Raw genomic sequence first — 19745 nt, forward strand, 5'->3', positions numbered from 1 at the left:
GATGCTGTGGTGAGGTTCAGAGAATAGGATGCAGGTCTCCACTTCTCTGCCACAGAAGGACAGTACATGCCTCAGCAGAAATAAATTTCAGGTATAGGCCAGATACAGAGAGGATTGCAGGTCTGATCTTTTGGGGCCTGAACAGGGAACACGATTTTGTAAGTTGCCATACAATTATTGTCCACACAGAAAGAGGAAAACTAGAGGGGCCATCACACCTCAGGGCCATCACAGCTAAAGCACACTGCAGTAATAGGAGAGGTGGGGAGGGGCATGGGCTCCAACACAGTGCACACTCAGCACAATGATAGGGTCCAAGCACCCTTGCTGCTTCTTTGTATGATCCAAAGACTTCTGTGGCTTAGCAGCACTGGAAATTCTTAGAGTTCCCAGGGCCAGAGTGCATCTGTGTTCTCCCACTCTTGTGTACAGGAAGCCTAGCCTGGGCTGGTTGGTCATCTGCAGACATTGCCATCCCACAGCCTGGCTCTTGGCTGTCCTCCTAGGGTCTCATAGGCAAATGAGGAATATATCCCTGGTCTGGGATCTAGCATAGGGCTGAAAAGGTCTACTCCTCACTGTGCACACCCTGTTGGATCACACACTGGGCCGATTACCTGCCCAGGCTCTGAACCAAGTCAGGAACAATCAGCACAAGCTCCTGAAGAAAGTGCTCTTCCTGCACAATTAGTTCCAGCTGCTCACAGAATGTTATCTCTTAGCCTGGGACAGGCCCATTCTCCAGCTCATCCATCTAAGAGCATGCACATCACAGCTTAGATTTGGGGTTTTCAGATGCAGGATGGAGGCATCCTTATTCATTGTTTTTGGGAAAGTGAGATATTGAGAGGTAGTGTTTTCAGCTCCACTCTCTCACTGGAAGGCTTGAAGCTGTGGTGAATGTCTGCCTGAAGGTCAGGTCCACAGAGCCGAAGAAGGGTCTGAGAGCACAGAAGAGGGAGCAGGGTCATGTTGAGCAATCCAAGATGGGATCAGGCTGAGGGGAGGAATAGGCGAGACTCTGAGAACACATATTGTCTGTGTTTGTGTCTCTTAAGATTGGGTCTTGCAGAGCATTTCCAAGTCCAACAGTGAGGATGAAGTCCCTTTGGTAGGAGCAATACCCACAAAGACCAGAGAGTCAAATTAGGGGAAGGCTTGGATTATCTGCTGCTTTGGACTCTGGAGAGGACATAACTCAGGAGGAAAAAATACATTGCATGTAGGCACCTGTTTTGTTCTTTTTTACATTAATTATAGAGTAGGAAGAGGTTATATGCTCATGGGATTGGAGCAAACTGAATTTTTACTGATCATTTCTTGCTTTAGTATTTAGAACTTTACATTTTCTCTACTGCTGACCATCCCTGGCTTTGCCATTGCAAAGATCAAACCCACTGCATTATGATAGGATAGCACTGCCTGCATATTCAGGACAAGAGGTGTTTGAGTTTTCTGTTGACCATTATCTTAGTCCACTTTTCACTGCAACATAATACCTGAGACTCTGTAATTAATAAGGAACAGAAATTTCTTCTCACAGTTGTCAGGTCAAAGTCCAAGATGCTGCCATTGTGTCTGAGGAAGGGCTCTTTGTTGCATCCTCGATTCACTTGGCAGAAGGCAGAAGGGCATGGGATACAGTGGGACACCGTCTCTCACACACACTGGCTGGAACCCACACAGTCCTTGTAGCAAGTGCCAGGTGACAGTGAATAGTGGACCCTGCCCCTCTGCACAGCCAGTACATGTACCAATGCTTCTGTGCTCTATCTTCACTGTCTACTCCCAGCTTACAACACAACCTTCTCACCCCCAGGTTTGGCCGAGTTAAAGAATACTTCCTCCGAGCTGACAGGGGAGGCCCCAGCATCCTAGAATTGTGGCGGCCAAGCATTACTTTGAGTTCCTCTTGGCATCCCCATCTCACCCAAGTCTGGAATAGGCTTTCTGACAGGCTGTTATCCAGTTGCTACTGGAGACACTGCATAGCTGCACAGGCTTCCCAGAGGATCTGTGTTAGGGCATTCTGGGCTGGAAGCACACACTGGCCCTCACAGTCCTGCTGACCTCATCCCTTGGAATGTACTGGGCTCAGTGGAGTGCCTCTGGGCAGCAAGGCTGTGTGTTGCTGTTCCCCTAGATGTACTGCTCCAAACACATAGTACTGAACTGTTCCCACCTCCAGGCATACCCAGCAGATTCCCTGTCCTCAAGCCTGCCAGGTGTCCTTCTTCCCAGTCCTTCCACTGTTCACTGAAAACTCTAGCAAGTCCCCTTTATTGATATGGCCAAAAATAAACCTGCTGTGGACTCCCTGTTGCCTCCTTGGCACACTACTAGAATTTGAACAAATTAAATTTCCTCTTTTGGGGGGGGGGCATCTTTTCAAATGGGATTGAAACCTGGAATTGCTATGATGATTAAATATTTCCAAACTCCACAAGGTTAACCCAGATATATGGACTTAGTCCTTGTTACCTTGTTACCTTCTCAGGCCCCAACAGGAGACCAGGACATTCGCTCCCCACATTTGGAAGTGATCTCCAGATATATTGCTGTGCATGAAAATATATTTTTAAAATATTTGTATACTTATTTGAAAGGCAGAGTTATGACTTGGAGCAAAAGAGAGAGAGAGAGAGAGAGAGAGAGAGAGAGAGATTTTCCATCCAATGTTTCAGTCCCTACATGACCCCAAAGACAAGGTTGGGCCAGGCCGAACCAGGATCCTGAAACTCCATCTGAGTCTCTCAAATGTCTGGCAGGGGCCCAAGCATGAGCCACCTCACACTGTTTTCCAAGGCACATTAACAGGGAACTGGATCAGAAGTGGTGAACCAGGAATACCAATCAGTGATCCTATGGGGTGGTCACCACACATGGCACTTTAACCTGCTATACCACAATGCCAGCCCCAGGTGACAGTATATCATTATATTGGGCTCCAAAGCTCCCATAGCCAACAATAATATGATTGATGGATGTTGACAAGGACAAAGGAAATGGACAATATTTATGAGTCAAAATAGAGGAAGGGACACATGAGGGATGAAAAACAATGTGTTGCACAAATCGACAAATGGACAGTGCCTACACAAGGAGGAACAAGGTGACATTCCTAGTGAGTATTATGGTATACTGAAGGCTCAAAGAAGAGGTCAAAGTTCAGAGATCCTCCAAGTCATTACAAAGGTGAAGCCATCAATCCCAGGAACAGGGGTGCAGAGATGGAGCCCCAAGAGGGTCCCAAGGTTGGCCTATGTCATCCAACCAGCAGCAGGGGTCCAAGTCCTCATCTCAAGTCTAACTCTCCCCTTTCCTTTTCTCTGGCAACCTCATCACTCCCTGCTCCTGTGCACATGGAAGGCTACGTGGTAGTCTCTGAACATTCCATTCGACGTGGCGATCTGGGGGTGTTTTCCTTTTTCATATCCTTCTGATTCTCTGGCTTTTTGCTCAGAAGCTCCTATTCCTTTGTCTCCCTCATTTCCTCCCCACCAGAGTTGATGATTCTCATTGTGAAGAACCTGGTATGATCTAGGCACTTGATATACTTGCACTATGGATGCTGATGCAGTCTCTCTACAGCCCTCCTTTCTCAGTTGATCAAACTTGCCTTCACTCCGGACCTCCAGACTACACTATGAAATGGTGCTGAGCAATCTGGCTGGCCTACAAGGGAACTGGCCAGGGCACAGGCAAGCTGGGCACCAATCTTGATGGGAGGGAGTACTCCAGGGAAGTCTGAATCTGTCATTAGTGTCCACCAAGACAAGTCAGACAGGTCTTCTCTTGCAATTCCTGCCTCAAGAAACATTCTGGTTGCCTTCCAGCTGTCCACATGTTCCCTTGATGTGAATTACACTCAAAGTGTTCAGGACATCGAGGATCTCGACCAAGAAGAACAGGAAATGTGAGTTTGTAGCAGGTAGATGGGGGTCAGGGAAATAAGGTCACATGGACTCCATTGCTCCACATTCTTTGTAACATCTCAGGGATGCCAACCAAATGGAGCCCAGAAGTGGAGAGGCTGCCAATGAGCCTGACCTTGAGAGTGGAGATGAATGGATGTTCAGGATCCACAGAGGTGAAGGATGTGCCCTGACGTGGTCCCATGGAGAACATCCCCATTCCATGGAAGCTCCTAGAGCTGCTAGGAGGAGTTTTGCTTTCATCTGAAGGGAAGGCTGGAGGCGCTAGCAGGATTGGCAGGCAAATGACTTTGGAGGGGACTGTTAATTGTGTTGTGTCTGGGGAGAGCCACCATAGCTGTTGAATATCTCCCTCTACAAGGTGTGCCCCTGCCAACCCAACCTGAAGTCAACAGGAGCCTCATGGGTGTGGGGAGACACTGGGGGTTGTCCCTGACCACCTCCAACTCAGGAAGGTTAGGAAGACAGTGAGACAGAGAGAGGCACCTTTGGTTGCCTTTTCACACCAGGAAGAGAGCCCACTGCACCCATCTTTGTATCCTTGTAGCTACCCATCCCAACCTGACATCACATAAGAGCCAGCACAGAACACAAGAGCTGTGGGGATTTACCCAGGCCTTTTGGGGCTGTCAGCCTCCATTCTCAGAGGCCGATAGATGCTTTTTTACATGTTGATTGTTTATTTTTGCGCATATAAAATTTTCTATTTGCCTGTTAAACTTAATTGTCAGCAATTAAGGCAAAACTCACTTTGAAGAGTGACAGGAGCAGGGTGTCAAGAACTTAGTGTTCTTCTCATTTGTGCACTAATTTTATACTTCAATTACAAATACAAACTGGCTGCATGGCCCTCTCAAAAGAAATGTCTTCCATCACATTTTCCATGCTCAAATATAGCAAGGCGATAATGATTGGGTTAATGTCACAGAATAATTCTTGCCAATAAAATCCCTGAAATGACTTCTACATGGAGGATAGAAAGAACTTCTACACAATTAGGGAAGAAAACCAAAGAGCTCTGTGCAGTTGTCCATAATTAACATGCAGGTCACAGGCCCCAGACTGGTGGGGTAAGGACTGAGTAGGCAGCGTCAGGACTCCCATTATGTGTCATCAAACCTCCTGCTCATAAGACCCAGGGGAGTAGGCCTTTGATTTTTAACCCCAGGGGCCAAGAGATCTCCACTTTCTTGTACATCAGGTTCAATGCCATGTGAAATGTCCTCTGAAGGCTGCCCAAGTGAATGCCTAATGGAATTCACAATTGTAGGAGATCCATGCCCCACACAAATGAGCCTCAGTGACCCACGGCCCTGATTTCTGTGGAGGTCAGGACCTAAGGTTACCCTCCAGGGCACAGGAGCCTTCTGAGTGCTGCACACCCATCCCATTGTCCCTACCTCTACAACATCCTTGTCCTCCCCCACTGATCCCTGTACCTGTTTCATCTTTGCAGAAATTTTTAGCAACTTAGGAGACTGCAGTGTGGAGTCCTGGGGCACAGAGGAGCAGGAGTTTCCCAAGCCATCAGAAACTTGAACCATACAGGAGGAGACAACTTCAGCCACATGCACCTCATCAGTCTTCTGATAGCTTTGACATTAAATTCTTGTCACCCAGTGCTAGTTGATTTTCACATGCTTTTCTGTCAAAGAAAATAAATCGAAAGAAAACACCTTTAGCAAATGTAGTAGAACTTGAAATGATCAGAGAGCAGTCACCCTGGTGAGTACCACCACCATCTCTCCCTCAAGAGGAATCTCATTTGGTCTTCACTGAAGAAAGTCACAGCCAGGTTGGCTGCTTCAATCTGTCCTTACAGTAATGACTTTCTAGGGATTTTGTCTCACATCTGTTCCTTCCTCTGGAAGGGATCATGGGGTCCATCTCACCCAAGATCTCTCTCAAAGACTTGGAAGCCATTGCATTTTTTACCTAATGTCAGCTTGCACAGCACGCAGTTCCTGGCTTAACCTTTTCTTCTTGAACATCTTAAATATAGTCTTTTCCCTCCTAACCCAGATAAGCTGGATCCTTTTCATTCCCTCCTATATTACTCATCCGTTTATTCTAGATGCCTGAGTACTTTTTATTTAATTCCCAGATTTTACTAGAATAGAAATGACTTCAATCACTCTAAGTATGACTCAGTTTTCTTTGAAGATGGACATTGAGAGCATATTGTCATTTTCTGAAATAGTTTGAATTAAAATTATTAGCTTTAGATCATTGCATTGGTATTCCTCTTCCAGGAATCTCATTCATACATATGCAGGTATTCAACTTCTGCTATTTCTCTCTCATCTCCTGAAATCTTTGGTCAAGCACCTATTCTTTACATTTCCCCTTTCACCTTCTATTTCTTGAAAGCCACCATCTGTCTCTGTGTTTCTTCTGGTTTGCATTCCATGGGTGATATTATTTTTTCCTGCTTTCCTTCTTTCCTGAGTTTTGTACATTCATTTCTGAGGTTCCCTGATTCTTAGTATTGATGTCCTTTCATGCTTGGTATCATTGTCTGAACTATTTTTCCCTCATCCTGTAAACTACCCTGCTCAGAACACAAATTGCACAAAGATGGAAGTATTTTCATGTATCAGAGAGTCTTTTCTCTCTTTTTATTACTGATTTCTCCCTTTAGTACTTTTGTATGTAGTTGTGCATAATGCCACCAAGATTTTGGTTTTGTTCTTTTTAATAGAAAATTTGGCTTTGGGAATTGTGAATGAATATAGGATTCAGAAAGATTTGTCTCAATTATATTTGCAATGCTGAAAAAAAAAATGACACCTAATTTCTTGGCTCTGTATTTTATCCTTATTTCATGTGAGTTTCCCCTCTGAAAACCCCTCTTTCAACTTAACCTTATTATCGATACTATTTAGGAAGGCCTCTTATATAAGAGAACAATAGCCCCCAATTTTGCAAATCTATATTTATTTTCCTTTATATTGGGGGTATCAGAATCTTGAGATTATGGAGTTAAATTCTATTATGTCTACAGAATTATTTTCTCTGAGTGACTGATTAGCCTGTTTTTATTGGTCACCATTTTATTCATAGGATTATTAAGTTTTCAAATATTTTGGTTTCTTTGGAGTCACAAAATCTGGAGGTTTTTTCTTATTTACATTTGTGTGATTTAAGTTTAGAACTAAAAATTTTCACTTTATTTTAACATCAATCTTATTTCAGAAAAATTTGGTTTTAGATACCAAAATGTTTTTTAGTTAATTAACGATTGCTATGCATTTTTAATCCCTTAGATTATCAAAGAGGTACAAAAAGTCAGGTCCACCTAGGCCCATGACTCCAGTGGAAATGAGTTTTGCCAAGTTCAAGCATATACATCAGGCTTACCATGGTCTCTTGTGTTTGACACAGAGTGGCCAAGGATCATCCTTACTGATTTACCCTTGTTGTCCTTACATGCACTATCTTGGAAATATATGGTTAAAGCAAAAATATTCTTTGAAATTTCTTTGCTGATGTAAAAATCTTAATGTGAAAGAAAATAAAAATCTCATCCATAGAATGTCATGAATCCCATTCCTGAGCAATTAAAAAATTACACACACATGCACACTACAGGCTGGTTGGCTTAGAAAATAAAATGATGATCTTATACTCACATACCAGGAGTTCATGAATGAAATTCTTTCTGGCTTCTGGTATCCTGAGATGTTCTGCTGCTCACTATCCATGGATTCCCATTGGTGGAATGGATGAACCAGTCCCCCCCCGACAAGCTGCATCTTTCTTTTTCAAGATTTAGTTAGTTATTTGAAAGGCAGAGTTAGAGAAGGAGACACATACATGCATACATACATATACACGTACACACACACACAGATCTCCCATCCACTGGTGGTTCACTCTCCAAATGTCACAACAGCTAGGGCTGAGCCAGGCCAAGGGCTGAAGCCAGTAGCTTCATCCAGATCTCCCAAATGGGCGCAGGGGCTCAGGCACTTGGGCCTTCTCCCACTGCTTTCCCATGTGCATTGGCAAGGTACTGGATCAGAGGTGGAGCAGCCTGGTCATAAACTGGGGCCACCATGCTGGCCTCTAGAGCTGCATCATAACTCCCCACACACACACATACACACTCATGGCATCAATTGTGAGAAAAAGACAAGATTCATGTCACACAAGCTCTACAAGCCTTGGATAGCCTGCAAGCATGAATAGGTGATGTGTCTCCAAACAGTCCAGGCACCCGTTGCAGGATTCATGGATAATGTGGTGCGTACCTGTGACTTCAGAAACACGTTCATGGCATGCAGTGGAGGCTCTGGTCTGGCTTCCTGATGCAAGTGTGTATGGTGTGGATAGTTCAGAGGCAGTAGGTCCAGAAGTGATGATAACAGTGGATGGAGGGGCCAGTGCTGTTGTGCAGTGGGTTAAAGCCCAGGCATGAAACCCCAGCATCCCATATGAGTGCTGGGTCTAGTCTCAGCTGGTCCTCTTCTGATCCAGCTCTCTGCTATGGCCTAGGAGAGCAGTAGAATATGGCCCAAGTCCTTGGGCCCTTGCACCATTGTGGGAGGCCCAGAAGAAGCTCTTGGCTCCTGGCTTTGGATCAGCACAGCTTCTGCTGTTGTAGCCATCTGGAGAGTGAACCAGCAGATGGAAGACCTCTCTCTATGCCTCTCCTTCTCTATCTCTGTAACTCTGACTTTAAGTAAATAAATATTTTTAAAAGCGGATGGAACAGGGGCTACTGCCTTAGACACAGTGAGCAGGAGGGCCAGAGAAGTAACTTCCTTGGAAATACCTGAAAACCACTCACATTAAGCCTCACATACTCTTGGAAGGGCATTATGGACCTGTGGCTGGTTTACTGGCTATTCAAATGGGACACTTGGGAGACAACAAATCCCCACATCAGAGGCTGAGAAGAAAGCATGAAAAACCAGGTAGAAGCATAAGAATGGGTCTAATAAAGGACCTTCTGTGAGTGAGTGGGTTATCTCCCTTGTTGGAGGGCATAGGGATGTTAACTGTCTATGCATAATCTAAGATCAGAAGAGAGGGGCAGATCGAGCATCTAGATCATCCATGAGGCCCTGGGCCTCATGCCAACTAGATTTTTGGATGACTACCAGTTCATCAATGGGAATTTGAGTGCTGCAAGGGATATGTAGCAAAAGTAATCCTCTTGGGACACATTCCTCCCTTGATATATTTAAGGAAATGTGTGAAAATGCTCAGTGAATGTTTAAAGACACACATATATATATATAACTTTATAAATGTCTTAAATACCTCTATACTTTGAAAAATAATGTTGAGGGACTATACTGTGGTGTGGTGGGTAAAGTTGTCACCTGTAGTGCCGGCATCCTATATGGATGCTGGATCAAGTACCCACTGCTCCAGTTTTTTTTTTCTTTTTAAGATTTATTTCTTCATTTGAAAGGCAGGGTTACAGAAAGGCAGAAGGAGAAGGAGAGGCAGAGAGAGAGAGAGAGAGAGAGAGAGATTGATTGATTGATTTTTCCATCTGCTGATTCACTCCCAAATGGCTACAATGGAGCTGTGCCAATCCAAAGCCAGGAGCCAGGAGATTCTTCTGGGTCTGCCACATGGGTGCAGGGGCCCAAGGACTTGGGCATCTCCCATTGCTTTCCCAGGCCATAGCAGGGATCTGGATCAGAAGTGAAGCAGCCAGGTCTAGAATGGGAGCACATGTGGGATGGAGTAACTGCTGATGGTAGCTGTAACTGCTTTGCCACAGCATTGGTGACTGCTCCACTTCTAATGCATCTCCTGGTTAATGTGCTTGGGAAAGCAGCAGAAGATGGCCCAAGTGCTTGGGTTCCTGCACCCTCATGGGAGACCTGAATGAGACTACTTGCTGCTGGCTTCTACCTGACCCTGGCTGTTGTGGTCACCTGGGGATTAAAACAGTGGATGAAGATCTCTCTCCCCCTCCCTACCTCTCTCTCTCTCTCCAGACAGGGTTCCACACTTCTCCTGGCCCATGATTGGCAGGCTCTGCTCTGTATGTTATTCATAGCTAAAATAGTGCTCTTGGAGAAATCTTGACAAAAATACACCTTAAAATGTACATAAACATTGAACAAACTCCTAAAGATGCATGCTCAACTATGTGACTACTTGTACCACTCTATAAACATAGCAAAAATGGTTCCCTTGCCTGTTTAGTTGTATTCTTGCATCCAGGATGCTTCAACTCCTTAGCAGAAAAGAATACATTAATGCCATCATTTCTACAAATGTATACAGACACAAATACATACAAACATGTATACCACAGGAATAAGTAAAATATAAAAGCATCTTATTTTACATGTATAAGAAAGTATACGTATACAAATAAGATACACAGCACATTAAAACACACAGTCTCACACACACACACACACACATTTACTTCCTTTGCTGTCCATTTGGCCCTTCCCTCCAGTATTGGCAATATTGAGGGTATACACACCCAGGAAATCCCTTCATTGCAACAGCCATGGATCCATGGCCACACCAATCACCAGGGACATGTCACTGAACTACCTATGGCAGCAGGTAGCTCATTAGGGAGCTGACCATTCTTTCCAAATATGTCCACTAGAAGGAAAACCATCCTTTGGTTAAGTCAAAGAGCTTAGAATCTCTAGTGCTGATGGGTCTGGCAGGAGCTGGACCTCTACTCTAAGAACATTCTCTCACATTGTGTTCTCACTTCACCATGGAGACAGTACATATAGGTATGGTATAGCATGGCACTAGACTAGATGGACAACCCTCCAGGGTGAGACTTCAAGGAGGATGTTCCAGACTTACAAAAGCCAGGGAAAGCCCCAGGCCCTGAACACTATGCCCTATTATAAAGCTGGCTCTGCCTAAAACTCCCTTTCTTAGAGAGGCCAATGTAGCTACGTGGAGGACTGGCTCACTGACTAAGAAACAACTAGAAGCCATGTGTCCACATTGAAACCCTAGAACTCCCAGCAACAACAAATCCTGGCATTACAGACTGAAGAGGGGCTTTCAGGCATAAAACAAAGCCCAGATGACAAAAAAGAAAATGATGGATGAACATGACCACATGAAATTTAAACATAACACACAAGCAACATGAAAACAGCCAAAGCTATGAGATCATCTCTGTGAATGAGTGTGTGCAACGGATGCTGCCAGCCCATTACACAGTGCCCTAGAAACACATACAATTTCTGTGTTTCTTTAAATGAATGTTTAAAGGATTCTAGTTTAGCATTATTCATTATAATAAGGAATTCTGAGCAGTGGAGATTTCAGGCATTCAGCGAGAGAAGGTACCTTACATACATTCCAATATGTCCATGCCCACAATACTATGGATCTGTAGTTCATTTGTGTTTTAATGAGGAAATCACAGGTGTTGAAATAGTAAATGGAAAAAGCAAGTTACATAACTTCCCCTGGTTTAAAAATGGCATGCACATTTTTAAAATAAAATCACATGTGGACAAGCAAAGACACTAACTGAAACAATTTCAAAAAATGGGAATTAAGTGCCTTCCATGTCAACACTTTTCTATTAACCAATTAAGCCCATATAGTATTGTCAGGATAGATACATTGGTCAATGAAGAACAGACACCCAACCAAATATGACTACACATTTCCACCTATAATCTGCTCACATAACTGCAAACCTGTAATGATGATGGCATATCGCCAAAGTCACATACGATGTATAAGTCCACCATAATCCAAAATCACTTTCAAAGAACATAGACATGTGGCAAAATACACCTTATTCCACTAGAAAGCACATGATAACATAAACACTGAATGCCGTCTAAGTCATGGCTTCACATTTGACTCAAATATGCCCACACTGCCCAAATTTACAATGCCCAAGGCCCCAGATATAACATTTCCTCAAGTAAACAATATGCTTTGTATTATTACTCCCATCATTTCCATTACTACTTGTTTTTCTATAGTAGAAGCTGATAGGGGAACAGGATAGACAGTTTAGCCACCTGCAGCCAATAATCTAGCACATATAGGAGCTTTGGTAAATTTACTATCTTTGCGCTTCACCTAGAAGGCATCTCAACAAATTTTAGAGCCACTAATTTCATCATAATAGTTAATATTAAATCACTTACTATATTCAAATACCCAGCACCACCATTTGTATGATCATTATTATTTATAGTTATAATTCTCCTGGGACCGGCATTGTAGAACACCAGCTTAAAGCCCTGACTTGCAGCACTGGAATCCCATATGGGAGCCAGTTTGAGTCCCAGATGCTCCACTTCTGATCCAGCTTTCTGCTAATGCAGCTGGGAAGGCAGAAGAGGATGGCCCAAGCCCTTGGGTTCCTGTACCCACATGGGAGACCCAGAAGAAACTCCTGAGTCCTGGATTCGGATCATCTCAGCTCTGGCCACTTCAGCCAATTGTCAATTGAACGAGAGGATAGAAAACCTCTCACCCTCTCAGTCACTACTTCTCTCTGTAACTCTGCCTTTCAGATAAATAAAATAAATATTAAAAAAAATAGAGGGGGCCGGCACCGTGTCTCACTTGGTTAATCCTCCACCTGCAGTGCTGGCATCCCATATGGGACTGGGCTCTAGTCCTGGGTGCTTCTCTTCCAGTACAGCTCTCTGCTGTGGCCTGGGAAGGCAGTGGAAGATGGCCCAAGTGCTTGGGCCCCTGCAACCATATGGGAGACCAGGAGGAAGCACTGGGCTCCTGGCTTCGGATTGGCATAGCTCTGGCCATAGTGGCCATTTAGGGGGTGAACAATGGAAGGAAGACCTTTCTCTCTGTCTCCTTCTCTCACTGCCTAATTCTATCTGTAAAATTTTAAAAAATAGAGGGGCAAGCATTGTGGTGAGCCAGTAAAGCTGCTACCTGCAGTGCCAGCATCCCATATGGGTGCCAATTTGAGTCCCAGCTGCTCCATTTCTCATTCAAGTCACTGCTATGGCCTGGGATGGCAGTGGAAGTTGGCTGAGGTCTTGGACCCTTTCACCTGCACTGGAGACCCAGAAGAAGCTCATGACAAGTGGCTTCAGTCTGGTGCAGCTCCAACTTTCGTGACCATTTGGGGAGTGAATCAGAGGATGGAAGATGTTTTTCTCTGTCTCTCCCTCTCTCTGTCCATAACTCTGCCTCTCAAATAAATAAAATCTTGTAAAAATATTTTTTAAAAAGGAATGAATTGAACCCCTTAAAACTCTTCCTTGTTAAAAATATAAGTAAAAATATTACATAACTTTGTCAAGGTTAACTTAGTTTAACATGTTTCTTTTTTTATTTTTGACAGGAAGAGTGGACAGTGAGAGGGAGAGACAGAGAGAAAGGTCTTCCTTTTCCTTTGGTTCACCCTCCAATGGCTGCTGAGGCCAGTGTGCCATGCTGATCCGAAGCCAGGAGCCAGGTGCTTCTCCTGGTCTCCCATGCAGGCACAGGGCCCAAGCACTTGGGCCATCCTCCACTGCACTCCCTGGCCACAGCAGAGAGCTGGACAGGAAGAGGAGCAACTGGGACAGAATCCGGCACCCTGACTGGGACTAGAACCCAGTGTGCCAGCGCCACAGGTGGAGGATTAGCCTATTGAGCCATGGTGAAGGCTCTCCAACAAAAATTCTCTAAATGCAGTTAACCCTCAAACCCACATCAAAATATACTGGATCACCAAAGATGAAATTCCATGAGAAACTGAATGAAAGTTCAGTCACCTTTGTTGTTGTCCTTACAATAACAGGATTCCACATTGTAATTATCATCATATCCACTAACATTTTATTCCCATCTCCCAACTGCCCAGCCAACATTCAATTCATCTACCTTCAACAGTGATGGGTGCAACTCTTTCTTAAATAACAACTGACAGCACTGAAGTACAAACCAGGTCCCTAACACTAACCTCAATCATATTATGTGATTCTACAAATCAACTAGGACAGTTACCTTGTACATGCCCCACACAACCCAAATATCAGTTGTCACAACTAGCTATCATTCTCTGAGCAGAAGCAGTAATTGCTGGCCTCTGCCATAAAACCAAAGCATTTCATCCACTTCCTCCCTTAAGATGCACCTGTCTCATTTATTCCTTTGATAGTAGTTATTGACACTACTAGCCTACTTATTAACCCATACCTCTAGCCATCCAATTAACAGCTAGTATCATAGCTCTTCACTTACTCATACATTGTATTGGTGGGGCCTCTAATCTTGACATGCATCAGTCCTGCAACAGCTGTAATCACATTTATTCTAATTCTAGATGTTCTTGAATTCACTGAAACCCCAACCCAAGCATCTGTATTTCCACTCTCATGGTTAATGACCCACCGAACTCATGCCTATCATACAAATAACACCAGCTCCAACAACAAAAGAGGGCATTGCCAGGTCTGTTGCTTTTTTTAAAGATTTTACTTATTTATTTATTAATTTGAGAGGTGAATTACCGATTGAAAGAGAGAGAGACAGAGAGAAAGTTCTTCCATCTGCTGGTTCACTCCCCAAATGGCAATGGCCAGAGCTGGGCTGAACCAAAGTCAGAAGCCAGGAGCTTCTTCTGGAGCTCCCACACGGGTGTAGAGATAAAAGGATTTGGCCCTCCTTCCATTGCTTTCCCATTTCAGAATCAGAGAGCAGGATTGGAAGCAGAGCAGCCAGGACATGAACTGGCACCCATATGGGATGCCAGCACTGCAGGTAGAGGCTTAGCCTGCTGCATGACAAAACCAGCCCCTTGTTAGCGCTGTTTCTATCATACAGCTTCATGATAGGTTTCCATTTTAATTCTTCTGTTCTATCATTCCTAGCCTAGGAACTAAAATAATAACAACATGCCAAGGATAATGATATAGTCTGAGAGCAATAAAATTAAGAGCCATCATACTCCCATTTTCAAAAAAGGGTTGATATGATCTTTTTCATTCTATCAGCAGTTTTTCACCCTTACAGGATTATTCTGAGCCTTCTATCCATTATGCCTAGTCCTAAAGCTACAACCTACCAAAAAGCATCTGTGCCCTAATCTACTAGAACTATCTCTACTAAATACATCAGAATTATTAACCTCAGGAGTACCAATTACCCAAGCTCACAAAAGTTTCATAGAAGAAAACAAAAATAACATACAAACTCCACTAACTATAATCAAACTTGGAGCTGATTTTACATCTACAAACTTCAGAATATTTCTTTTTTTCATTTATTAAACTTTTATTTAATGAATATAAATTTCCAAAGTACATCTTATGGGTTACAATGGCTTCCCCCCTCCCATAACTTCCCTCCCACCTGCAACCCTCCCTTTTCCTTCTCCCTCTCCCCTTCCATTCACATCAAGATTCATTTTGAATTCTCTTTATATACAGAAGATCAGTTTAGTATATATTAGGTAAAAATTTAGTTACAGAGAAAGAGAAGGAGAGGCAGAGAGAGAGAGAAAGCCCTTCCAAAAGTGGTTCACTCTCCAGTTGGCTGCAATGGCCAGAGATGTGCCAATCTGAAGCCAGGAGAAGAGAGGAGCTTCTTCTGGGACTCCCATGTGGATACAGGGGCCCAAGAACTTGGGCCATCTTCTACTGATTTTGCAGGCCATAGCAGAGAGCTAGATCAGAAGTGGAGCATCCAGAATTCGAACTGGTGCCCATATGAGATGCCATCATTGCTGGTGGCAGCTTTACCTGCTACACTGCAGCACCAGCCCCAGAATATTTCAATATATGTTTTACCATCTCTGAGGTTGTGTATGGTTCAACATTCTTTACAACCACAGGATTCCATGGCCTATTTGTAATTTAGATCTTACTTTCTCATAACAATTAAAATTTCATTTGATATGAAACCATCATTTTGGCCTTGAAACTGATGCCTGATAATACTTTGTGGACAGAGTCTGATTATTCTTACACATCTCTCTTTCCTTATGAGAATCATAAGTATGTTATGTATGTTATTCTTTTAATGTTAACTACTGCTACTGGCTTCCAATGTATTAGCTTCAGTTTTAACCGGAAAAAACATAATGAACCTTATTTGCTCTCTGACAATCCATATATCTTTAGTGCTGTTTCTTGGAACCACCATAATCTGGTCTCAGCAATTAAATATTTACATAAAAAATAAAGTCCATACAATATTTAGATTTGATCCTATAGTCTTTGCCCAACTACCATTATCCATAAAATTCTCTTTTAGCCATTACAGTCTTTCTATTCAGCCTAGATACTACCATCTTACGTCCTCTGCCATGGGTACTGCAAAAAAACCTAACACTTGCTCTTACCATAGAACTAATTATAGTTTCCATTTTAGCCCTAGGTCTAGCCTATGAATGAATTCAAAAAAGACTAGAATGAGTGTAATCATTAAAATTAATTATTGCAACACATTAGGTTAAGGTATTCTATTATCACCAATATGCCTTCAAACCTATAGGAATATTATTTTAGCATATGTTGCATCCTTACAAATACTATCATCAGTATACTGATACATCATCGGTTTTATATTTATGAGGCACAATATTATATGCATTCATTTTAAGAACCCTTATAATCCTAAATGCTCATTTTATCACATCATGTATAATATTCATTGCCTACTAGTATTTGTAGCCTATGAAGCCACTGTGGGCTAAACACAATTAATAATGGCATCCAACACTTATGGTCTAGATAATGTATAAACTTAATCCTTCTCCTAAGATAAAAACTATGTAACTTACAATTACACTTATTCCCATAACGATGTACTCAATACCATGATACTCTGAATGAACATAAATACACACAGCTTATAGACTACTTCATAATCCTATTTATTATAAATTAACCACTTATAAAATAAGCTGTTTCTCACCCACCTTCCTCTCTGATCCTTCCTGATATCACCTCACAGTTTCCCTTAAAAATCAGAGTGAGTATCCGCTTTCTAAAGGACAACTTCCATGAAAGTGATAAAATACTAATCTTTCTATAGATATTCTTAATTATGACATTCACAGGCACAGAAGTAATTATATTCTATATACTTTTTAGTCAACAGTAATTTCAACCCAAGTAGTTATTACCCAATGAGGAAACTAAATAGCATTTAAATGGAAATCCATGCCTAATAACATTGATAGGAGAAAGTAAAAATATTCCTATATGGTCTTCACCATGTAGAGGCCTCTATTACCAGGTCAATATTCCTTGCAGTCATACTGTTAAAACTAGGAGGCCATGGTATAACATCAGTCACTACAATCTTAAATCTCTTAAACAGGCTATATAGCCTATTTACTTCTTAGATGATCCCTATGAGGAAAATCATAACAAGCTCCATTTCTCTCTGACAAACACATCTAAATCACTAAGCATTTTTACATTAGTCCCTCTACTGATGTCATATCTATAAAATACTCTTCACAGCTGTCCTAATGTTTGCATGAACAAAAATATTCTTAAATCCCAAAGCATTAAAATGATTTGGACAGAGGCTGCATGTTGGGCCTGCTGACCCAGGTAGATGCACAAGCAGGGAGTCTAATTTGGTCCCAGCACTTGAGAGTTAAGAGTGTTAGTGCAGCTAAAGGAGGTGGTTGGGGACTGTGCTGCCCATGTACAAGGCCAGGACAGGTTAGGAACCAGAGCCTTGTTCAGTCCAGGTCCTTTCTGAGGTTTCCAGATGTCTCCTGGATCATCAATAACAGGTCACAACCTGTATGGTGGGGCCAGCGTTGTGATACAGTGGGCTAAGCTGCTGCCTGCAATGCCTGCATATCACATGGGTGCTGATTTGAGTCCCAGCTGTTCCACTTCCAAACCAGTTCCCTGCTAATGTGCCTGGGAAAGTAGAAGATGGTCCAAGAAGATGGTCCCTGCATCCATATGGGAGACCCAGATGAAGCTCCTGGCTCCTGGCCTTGGCCTGGCTGCTGGAGCAATGTGGGGAGTGTACCAGCAGATGGTCTCTCTCTCTCACTTTCTCTCACTGGCTTTCCATTTTTCTCTGTCTTTTTTTCTCTCTCACTCCCACTGCCTTGCAAATAAAATAAGTAACTGCTTGAAAAAAAAAAACCTGTATGTTGTCCCTAGTGAAAACAACCCTCTTATGGTAATACTTAGTTATGTGCATTTGTGTAAATGGACAGAAAATTTGAAGGAACCTCTAAGGTACACACATAACTGCATAAACACTCATATGAGTCTAGATATAGAGAAAGTTGGCACTTTACTTGCATGGATATATCCTTGGGTCCAGGATGCTTCAACATCCTAGGAGGAAGGAATTTATTTTACTACCATAATTTCTAGAAATGAATACACACAAAATATGTATACACATTATATAATAATATAGCTAGAAATAAACTTACAATTCCTAAATATATGAGTTTATAACAAGAAACTATACACATATACTAAATACACATGAAAAGCAGAAACACACACAATATCACACTCATCACACATACACACACACAGTAATCTTTATGTCAGGCAATACTGGGCCCACCACTCACCTGATAGAGATCATGGAGGCATAAACACCCAGAGAGTCCCTCTGCTGCCAGACACAAGGGACCCTGGCAGACACCAATCACCAGGTCCACATCACTGAGTCAACTGTCAACAGGTTTGTCACTCTCAGTGTGGAACTGGCTACTCTTCCCAAAACTGTCCACTGGAAGGAAAATGCATCCTCTCAATAACCTATCAAGTGTTCAGGTTCTCAGGTGCCACAAGGGTGGCTGCAGCTGGGCCCCTCCCTGGAGAACATTCCCTCATTCTGTGTTCTGAGGTGACCATGGCAGCAGTGCATGTACACATGAGCTCAGATGGCTAAAGGACAACTCAGCCCGGGTGCCAGTGGAGAGTGGGTGTTTGGAGACTTTACAGAGCTAGGGAAAGGCCCCATTCACTGAAGGCTACACAGGATGAAAGGCCCTTGGAGTCTGTCAGGATTTTTCCCTGAAACAATCCTGATTCCATAACAACTTCGTAGCCTGACCTGATGTCCAGCCATTATATCCTTCATTGATAGATACTTTTGTATAGTAAATTTGGCTAAAATATGAAGTGAGATAGTGAAGAATCACCCGCCTGAGAACATCCTGGAAAACGAGAGCATCTCTGCTGCTATTTCCCTCCTCAGGCATCAGCGCCACAGTCAGGAGCCTCAGGTTGCAAGGAAAGGAACCAAGGGTGTGCTCTTCAGGAGGGACCCACGTGCTGCAGGAACAGCACAGCCAAGGGGCTTTTGGGCACCACCTCCAGGCCGCTTTCCCATTGTGAAGGACGCTCACAGTTGTTGACTTTTTGTCTTCTGCCCCATGCTGGACACCAGAGGAATCGCTGCTCATCAGTAGTCACAGATTTCAGGTCCTGAATTCCCAATTCCCAAAGGAGATGGGGAGCAGTGAGTATTCTGTGCATGTGTCACAGCAGATGGAGACCCAAAGAAGCAAAGACACTGTTAGTGTGCCAGTGCCTCCTGATGTGCTTTACACCTGCAGAGAACAACTGAAATTTAAATGTTACCAAATGCCATTTACTGCACCACACAAAAATAGTCACAGGTCTAACAACATATGTACAAAAGTTATCTCCAAAAAGCTACAAAATACCAGGTAGCTTTTATGATCTGTAAACTGAGTATGAAAACATTTCTGCTTTTCTCCTCAACCTGATCTGTAGGGAATCCCCAGATTCCTCCAGAACTGTTTCATAGATACTGACACACTTACATACACCTAAAATTCCAGACCTTCTGGGGGCATGACAGACAACATCACTGGGTCAGAGGCCAAGGGTTGGGCCTTCCCAAAAG

General features: G+C 43.1%; 1 pseudogene; it reads right to left on the reverse strand.

Moving 5' to 3' along the window:
* LOC133747049 (adenomatous polyposis coli protein 2-like) overlaps window positions 1–19745 on the reverse strand; it is an 834579-nt pseudogene that overhangs the window by 93414 nt on the left and 721420 nt on the right.

The sequence above is a fragment of the Lepus europaeus genome, chromosome 18 (assembly GCF_033115175.1).
Source record: "Lepus europaeus isolate LE1 chromosome 18, mLepTim1.pri, whole genome shotgun sequence".
In the NCBI taxonomy this organism is placed as follows: domain Eukaryota; kingdom Metazoa; phylum Chordata; class Mammalia; order Lagomorpha; family Leporidae; genus Lepus; species Lepus europaeus.